This window comes from Oncorhynchus keta, chromosome 8 (assembly GCF_023373465.1).
Source record: "Oncorhynchus keta strain PuntledgeMale-10-30-2019 chromosome 8, Oket_V2, whole genome shotgun sequence".
NCBI classification, from domain to species: Eukaryota; Metazoa; Chordata; class Actinopteri; order Salmoniformes; family Salmonidae; genus Oncorhynchus; species Oncorhynchus keta.
Window position 1 is genome coordinate 25,834,010 of NC_068428.1, and position 9,127 is coordinate 25,843,136.

The following is a 9,127-nucleotide window of genomic DNA, read 5'->3' on the forward strand; positions in this document are numbered from 1 at the left end:
TGGAATTGTCTTCAGCGGTGTGTGTGGGGAATTGTATTTGGCGGTGTGTGGGGGTGAATTGTATTTGGCGGTGTGTGTGGGGTGAATTGTCTTTGGCAGTGTGTGTGTGTGGGGGGGGGTGAATTGTCTTTGGCGGTGTGTGGGGGTGAATGTATTTGGCGGTGTGTGTGGGGTGAATTGTCTTTGGCAGTGTGTGTGTGGGGGTGGGGGGTGTCCTTGGCGGTGTGTGTGGGGGTGAATTGTCTTTGGCGGTGTGTGTGGGGGAATTGTCTTCAGCGGTGTGTGTGGGGTGAATTGTATTTGGCGGTGTGTGTGGGGTGAATTGTATTTGGCGGTGTGTGTGGGGTGAATTGTCTTTGGCAGTGTGTGTGTGGGGTGAATGTCTTTGGCGGTGTGTGTGTGGGGTGAATTGTCTTTGGCGGTGTGTGTGTGGGTAAATTGTCTTCGGCGGTGTGTGTGGGATGAATTGTCTTTGGCAGTGTGTGTGGGGGTAAATTGTCTTTGGCGGTGTGTGTGGGGTAAATTGTCTTCGGCGGTGTGTGTGTGGGTAAATTGTCTTTGGCGGTGTGTGTGGGGTGAATTGTCTTTGGCGGTGTGTGTGTGGGTAAATTGTCTTCGGCGGTGTGTGTGGGATGAATTGTCTTTGGCAGTGTGTGTGGGGGTAAATTGTCTTTGGCGGTGTGTGTGGGATGAATTGTCTTTGGCAGTGTGTGTGGGGTGAATTGTTTTCTGCAGCATGTGTCTGGCAGTGTGTGTTTGTGTGAATTGGGGCAACCAGGCTTAATGACATTAGCATGGCTGAGCAGGCAGAGAGAGCGAGAGAGGGGAATATTGTCCAGCCCAGTTATAACTCAAACCCCCCTTTCCCCCCTCCCTCCCTCCCTCCCTCCCTCCCTCCCTCTCTCTCTCTCTCAATTCAATTCAAGGGGCTTTATTGGCATGGGAAACATGTGTTAACATTGCCAAAGCAAGTGAGGTAGACAATATACAAAAGTGAAATAAACAATAAAAATGAACAGTAAACATTACACATACAGAAGTTTCAAAATAATAAAGACATTACAATTGTCATATTACGTATATATACAGTGTTGAAACGATGTACAAATGGTTAGGGAAAATAAATAAGCATAAATATGGGTTGTATTTACAATGGATTTGTTCTTCACTGGTTGCCCTTTTCTCGAGGCAACAGGTCACAAATCTTGCTGCTGTGATGGCACACTGTGGTATTTCACCCAGTAGATATGGGAGTTTATCAAAATTGGGTTTGTTTTCTTTGTGGATCTGTGTAATCTGAGGGAAATATGTCTCTCTAATATGGTCATACATTGGGCAGGAGGTCAGGAAGTGCAGCTCAGTTTCCACCTCATTTTGTGGTCAGTGTGCAGATACACGTAGCCTGTCTTGTCTTGAGAGCCATGTCTTCCTACGGCGGCCTTTCTCAATAGCAAGGCTATGCTCACTGAGTCTGTACATAGTCAAAGCTTTCCTTAAGTTTGGGTCAGTCACAGTGGTCAGGTATTCTGCCACTGTGTACTCTCTGTTCAGGGCCAAATAGCATTCTAGTTCGCTCTGTTTTTTGTTAATTCTTTCCAATGTGTCAAGTAATTATCTTTTTGTTTTCTCATAATTTGGTTGAGTCAAATTGTGCTGCTGTCCTGGGGCTCTGTGGGGTGTGTTTGTGTTTGTGAACAGAGCACCCAGGACCAGCTTGCTTAGGGGACTCTTCTCCAGGTTCATCTCTCTGTAGGTGATGGCTTTGTAATGGAAGGTTTGGGAATCGCTTCCTTTAAGGTGGTTGTAGAATTTAACGGCTCTTTTCTGGATTTTGATAATTAGTGGGTATCGGCCTAATTCTGCTCTGCATGCATTATTTGGTGTTCTACATTGTACACGTAGGATATTTTTTGCAGAATTCTGCATGCAGAGTCTCAATTTGGTGTTTGTCCCATTTTGTGAAGTCTTGGTTGGTGAGCGAACCCCACACCTCACAACCATAAAGGGAAATGGGCTCTATGACTGATTCAAGTATTTTTAGGGTTAGGGTTAGGGTATGTTGAATTTTATGTTCCTTTTCATGGCATAGAATGCCCTTCTTGCCTTGTCTCTCAGATCGTTCACAGCTTTGTGGAAGTTACCTGTGGCGCTGATGTTTAGACCAAGGTATGTATAGTTTTTTGTGTGCTCTAGGGCAATGGTGTCTAGATGGAATTTGTATTTGTGGTCCTGGCGACTGGACCTTTTTTGGAACACCATTATTTTGGTCTTACTGAGATTTACTGTCAGGGCCCAGGTCTGACAGAATCTGTGCAGAAGATCTAGATACTGCTGTAGGCCCTCCTTGGTTGGTGGCAGAAGCACCAGATCATCAGCAAACAGTAGATATTTGACTTCAGATTCTAGTAGGGTTAGGCCGGGTGCTGCAGACCTGTCTAGTGCCCGCGCCAGTTCGTTGATATATATGTTGAATAGGGTGGGGCTTAATCTGCATCCCTGTCTCACCACACGGCCCTGTGGGAAGAAATGTGTGTGTTTTTTTGCCTATTTTAACCGCACACTTGTTGTTTGTGTACTTGGATTTTATAATGTTGTATGTTTTACCCCCAACACCACTTTTCATCAATTTGTATAGCAGACCCTCATGCCAAATTGACTCGAAGGCTTTTTTGAAATCAACAAAGCATGAGAAGACTTTGCCTTTGTTTTGTTTTGTTTGGTTGTCAATTAGGATGTGCAGGGTGAATACGTGATCTGTTGTACAGTAATTTGGTAAAAATCCAATTTGACATTTGCTCAGTACATTGTTTTCATTGAGGAAATGTACGATTCTGCTGTTAATGATAATGCAGAGGATTTTCCCAAGGTTACTGTTGACGCATATCCCACAGTAGTTATTGGGGTCAAATTTGTCTCCACTTTTGTGGATTGGGGTGATCAGTCCTTGGTTCCAAATATTGTGGAACATGCCAGAGCTAAGGATGATGTTAAAGAGTTTTAGTATAGCCAATTGGAATTTGTTGTCTGTATATTTGATCATTTCATTAATTTAAGGAGGCTGCGAATTTTTGCAGCTTTTTGTTAAAAATCGCGCAAAATTTCAACGTCCTGCTACTCATGCCAGGAATATAGTATATGCATATGATTAGTATGTGTGGATAGAAAACACTCTGAGTCTCTAAAACTGGTTAAATCATGTCTGTGACTATAACAGAACGTGTGTAGGAGGCAAAATCCCAAGGAAAACTTCACAAAAAACAAAACAAAAATATCCCTCCGCCAGTCTCTGTATTGTCTATGGCAAGGGAAAATAGATAGCGTGCAGTTTACAATGCCTACAGCTTCCACACGATGTCGCCAGTACTGGCATTTGAGTTGAAGTTTATCCCTGGTTAGATGAGGAATAGGCACTTCCTGTCTTCAGAGGAAGTTATGAAAGGGAGAATATGGACCATGATTTCAAGACTTGCTGCTATCGAATACAGATCGCCCCGTGATCAATTTGATCGATTATTAACGTTTACTAATACCTAAAGTTGGATTACAAAAGTAGTTTGAAGTGTTTTGTCAAAGTTTATATGCAACCTTTTTAATTTTAAAAAATGACGTTGCGTTTTTGAAAGCAGTTTTTTCCTGATCAGACGGGCTTCATAAATGGACATTTTGGGTATACATGGACGGATTTAATCGAAAAAAAGACCCAATTGTGATGTTTATGGGACATATAGGAGTGCCAACAAAGAAGCTCGTCAAAGGTAATGAATGTTTTATATTTAATTTCTGCATTTTGTGTAGCGCCGGCTACGCTAATTATTCTGTTTACGTCCCCTTTGGGTATTTCGGGGGTTGCATGCTATCAGATAATAGCTTCTCATGCTTTCGCCGAAAAGCATTTTAAAAATCTGACATGTTGGCTAGATTCACAACGAGTGTAGCTTTAATTGAGTACCCTGCATGTGTGTTTTAATGAAAGTTTGAGTTGTATCCAGTACTATTAGTTGTCACTCTGAAATTTCCGCTGATGTTGATCCCTGTACAGAGACAGCAGCCATAAGAAGTTCATTAAGGATACCATCAACACCACAGGCCTTTTTGGGTTGGAGGGTTTTTATTTTGTCCTGTAGCTCATTCAAGGTAATTGTAGAATCCTGTGCGTTCTGGTAGTCTTTAATAGTTGATTCTAAGATTTGTATTTGATGTTTTTGCTCTTTATTATTTGTAATAGAGCCAAAAAGATTGGAGAAGTGGTTTACCCATACATCTCTATTTTGGATAGATAATTCTTCGTGTTGAAGTTTGTTTAGTGTTTTCCAATTTTCCCAGAAGTGGTTAGAGTCTATGGATTCTTCAATTACATTGAGCTGATTTCTGACGTGCTGTTTCTTCTTTTTCCGTAGTGTATTTCTGTATTGTTTTAGTGATTCACCATAGTGAAAGCTTAGACTCAGGTTTTCTGGGTCACTATGTTTTTGGTTGGACAGGTTTCTCAATTTCTTTCTTAGATTTTTGCATTCTTCATCAAACCATTTGTCATTGTTGTTCATTTTCTTCGGTTTTCTATTTGAGATTTTCTGTCTGATAGGGGTATCAGTGGGCTGATTGTGAATGCTCTGAGAGACTTTGGGTTGAGGTCAGTGATAAAGTAGTCTACAGTACTACTGCGAAGAGATGAGCTATAGGTGTACGGACTATAGGAGTCCCCTCGAAGCCTACCATTGATTATGTACATACCCAGCGTGTGACAGAGCTGCAGGAGTTGTGACCCGTTTTTGTTGGTTATGTTATTGTAGTTGTGCCTAGGGGGGCATATGTGGGAGGGAATGCTGTCACCTGCAGGCAGGTGTTTGTCCCCCTGTGTGCTGAGGGTGTCAGGTTCTTGCCCGGTTCTGACATTTAGGTTGCCACAGACTATTGCATGTCCCTGGGCCTGGAAATTATTGATTTCCCCCTCCAGGATGGAGAAGCTGTCTTCATTAAAGTATGGGGATTGTAGTGGGGGGATATAGGTAGCACACAGGAGGACATTTTTCTCTGTTAAGATAATTTCCTTTTGAATTTCTAGCCAAATGTAAAATGTTCCTGTTTTGATTAATGTAATGGAGTGAGTTAGGTCTGCTCTATACCAAATTAGCATACCCCCTGAGTCCCTTCCCTGTCTCGCTGGTCTGGGTGGGGTGTCTATTAATCTGTTCCTCCTGTGTGAAGTGTTTGGGCTGCGTTTGAGAGTGATGCCCTTTAGAGTTCGGGCAAAGGTGGGCACTGTTGCCTTGTAGAGGTGGACCTGGTCATAGAGGCTGTTCAAGTCCAGGGTGGAGTGGTGGGCCAGGAAAACATTTGGTTTTGAGGGACAGTCACAGGACATACTTGCGTTTACCCGCTGTATTGTGGCAGGGTGGAAGTCTTTTGGTGGTAGCAGGGTGGAGATAACCACTTGTGCTTTGGGGAAAGTAGAAGAAGCCATTTCAATCACTCCCTTCAGTGCTGTGGCCACCCTTTCCTGCTGTGCTCTCAGGTCGTTTGTGAATGTGTGTATTATTATGTGGCTAGGTGAACCTAGTTGGTCCTCAGACAGAAGGTCTAGGGTGCGCTGGGTGTTTGGACACCAGAGTTTAGACACACTGTGTTTGGGAGAAGAAGAAAAAATTATGACATATATTTCCCATTTGAGTCCATAAGGAGTACAATCTGTGTCTTGTGTATGTCCTCAGTGGGTGTGGGGAGGTTGTCAGAAGGGCTATCAGGGTGGCTGACAGGGTGGGGTGAGAGCCGCTGGGCTTGGGGTTCTTCATTTGTCTGTTCTGCTGTGATGTCGACACTATGGTAAGAACTGGTGTGGACTGTTCTGCTGTGTTGTCGAGACTTTTGTCTGGTGCTGAGGTGGGCTGTTCTGCTGGCTTCTCTGTGGGGGTGGCCACCTCTCTAGTGGGTTGTTCTCTGTCACACGCCATCCCCCTCAACCTCTCCTCCAGCAGTCTGATCCTCTCCTCTAGTGCTCTGTTCTTCTCCTGCTCCTGCTCTTTCTCCTGTTGAAGTTGTCTCACCACTGTCCAGAGTGCAGATATGTCTCTCTCCACCTCCAGCTCTCTGGGTCTGGTTAACTTCTTGCGTCGAGCCAACCCGGATCCGGGATCATGACTACAGCCTCAAATCCATTACCATAACGCACCGTTAACTATTCATGAAAATCACAAATGAAATGAAATCAATATGCTAGCTCTCATGCTTAGCCTTTTGTTAACAACACTGTCAACTCAGATTTTCAAAAATATGCTTCTCTACCATAGCAAAACGAGCATTTAGCATTTAGCGTTAGCATTTAGCATTTAGCATTAGCATTTAGCGTTAGCATCACCAGGCAACATTTTCACAAAAACCAGCAAAAACATTCAATAAATCATTTACCTTTGAAGAACTTTGGATGTTTTCAATGAGACTCTCAGTTAGATAGCAAATGTTCAGTTTTCCTGAAAGATTATTTGTACAGGAGAAATCGGTCCGTTCTCTGCGTCATGTTTGGCTACCAAACAAAAATGAAAATTCAGTTATAAAAACGCCTAACTTTTTCCAAAATAACTCCATAATATCGACTGAAACATGGCAAACGTTGTTTAGAATCAATCCTCAAGGTGTTTTTCTACATATCTCTTCAATGATGTATCGTTCCTGGAAGTGTGCTTCTCCTTCTGTATCGCATGGTAAAATGAGTGCCACTTACAATTGCGCACCAATTTAGACAAAGGACACCGGACGGAGCCCTGGAAAATGTTGTCTCTTATGGCCAATCTTCCAATGATATGCCTACAAATACGTCACAATGCTGCAGACATCTTGGACGAACGGCAGAGAGCATACGCTCTTTCACAGCACATTCACGGCCATATAAGGAGACGATAGTAAAACAGAGCTTCAGAAATTCAGCTCATTTCCTGTTTGAGGTTACATCTTGGTTTCGCCTGTAGCATCATTTCTGGGGCACTCACAGATAATAGCTTTGCAGTTCTGAAAACGTCAGAGTGTTTTCTTTCCAAAGCTGCCAATTATATGCATAGTCGAGCATCTTTTCGTGACAAAATATTGCGCTTAAAACGGGAACGTTTTTTTATCCAATAATGACATAGCGCCCCCATAGGTTGAAGAGGTTAAGGGGGTGTTGTTGTGCTGGACTGTTGTCTGGGTCTGTGCTGACTGAAGTGTAATCACCTGCTGTTCCAGCTCCACATGCCTTACCTCCAGCTGGGTGAATTTATCCTTGATTTCAATGAGAGGGTAGTACTCTGTGCTGGGAGGTTGACTTTCCGCTGGGGGTGGCTCGTCTGTGGGGTTATATAATGAAGAGGTCTGGTCTGACCCGCCCGGGGTTGGGGTATCTTTCTCAAGGGAGAGCTTCTCCTGCTGGGCTTATTCTTTAATTAGGTGAAAGTCCAGCTGAAACTGTTTGGGGTTACCCTGTACCATTATGTTCCAGACTTATAAAGATTTATATTAGCTCAGAGTCAGAGTCCTCGTTGTCAAGTATCTTTGAGTTTCCACCCCTCGTTAACCCCCCACCCCTCTCTTAACAAAGGGATAGTGTGCTAATATAGCACTGTGCCATGCCAGGGGATGGTTTGTGTGGAAGATAAGGTTGCTGATGTTCCCATTTTTGTAATTGTCAGCAAAATGTGTCTCATTATTTTCCATAAGGAGCTTCATTTTGTAATCTTTTCTTGCCTTATCATTCTTTACATACACGGTACTGTATTTGAAATACCTCTGAACAGCAGGAGGCAGCTTCTAAGGCCTCTCTATTTGGTTGGAGTAGACTGTTTGACTCTCCTGCCATTGTTGGGCTAAAGGGCTTTGACACCTCTCACTTGACATGTCAGTGGTAATTGAAGCTGTATCAAGCTTGGCAGCTTTATGTTAGAATTCAGTCCTTATAAAGTAATGTAGTGTATTTTTCTTCTTGGCTTTTGGACATAAAATATAGTTTCAGACTAAACATTACTCATTCAGTTCCAGGTTGGATGGTGTTTTCAGGTTTCTGTTCTTTTCCAGAGAATATGCTGTATGGAATAATAATCCTTTGTAGTTGTAAACCTTCCAGATGATTCCGTAATTCCGTCCAAAATCAGGTTGTAGGTTTTGAGTTTTTATTTGAAGTTGCAGAGGGTAGCATCCTGTATATGTTCCTGACAAAAAAAATCCACGTTTATCTAACTTTTTTTTTTATTTCACATTTATTTAACCAGGTAGGCTAGTTGAGAACAAGTTCTCATTTGCAACTGCGACCTGGCCAAGATAAAGCATAGCAGTGTGAACAGACAACACAGAGTTACACATGGAGTAAACAATTAACAAGTCAATAACACAGTAGAAAAAATGGGCAGTCTATATACATTGTGTTCAAAAGGCATGAGGAGGTAGGCGAATAATACAATGTTGCAGATTAACACTGGAGTGATAAATTATCAGATGGTCATGTAAAGGTAGAGATATTGGTGTGCAAAAGAGCAGAAAAGTAAATAAATAAAAAAACAGTATAAAAACAGTATGGGAATGAGGTAGGTGAAAATGGGTGGGCTATTTACCTATAGACTATGTACAGCTGCAGCGATCGGTTAGCTGCTCGGATAGCTGATGTTTGAAGTTGGTGAGGGAGATAAAAGTCTCCAACTTCAGCGATTTTTGCAATTCGTTCCAGTCACAGGCAGCAGAGTACTGGAACGAAAGGCGGCCAAATGAGGTGTTGGCTTTAGGGATGATCAGTGAGATACACCTGCTGGAGCGCATGCTACGGATGGATGGGTGTTGCCATCGTGACCAGTGAACTGAGATAAGGCGGAGCTTTACCTAGCATGGACTTGTAGATGACCTGGAGCCAGTGGGTCTGGCGACGAATATGTAGCGAGGGCCAGCCGACTAGAGCATACAAGTCGCAGTGGTGGGTGGTATAAGGTGCTTTAGTGACAAAACGGATGGCACTGTGATAGACTGCATCCAGTTTGCTGAGTAGAGTGTTGGAAGCCATTTTGTAGATGACATCGCCGAAGTCGAGGATCGGTAGGATAGGCAGTTTTACTAGGGTAAGCTTGGCAGCGTGAGTGAAGGAGGCTTTGTTGCGGAATAGAAAGCCGACTCTTGATTT

General features: G+C 43.1%; 1 protein-coding gene across 1 annotated transcript in view; it reads left to right on the forward strand.

The window, feature by feature from the left end:
- The window catches only part of LOC118372020 (actin-binding protein WASF1-like), a 169,219-nt gene that overhangs the window by 59,238 nt on the left and 100,854 nt on the right, over positions 1 to 9,127 (forward strand).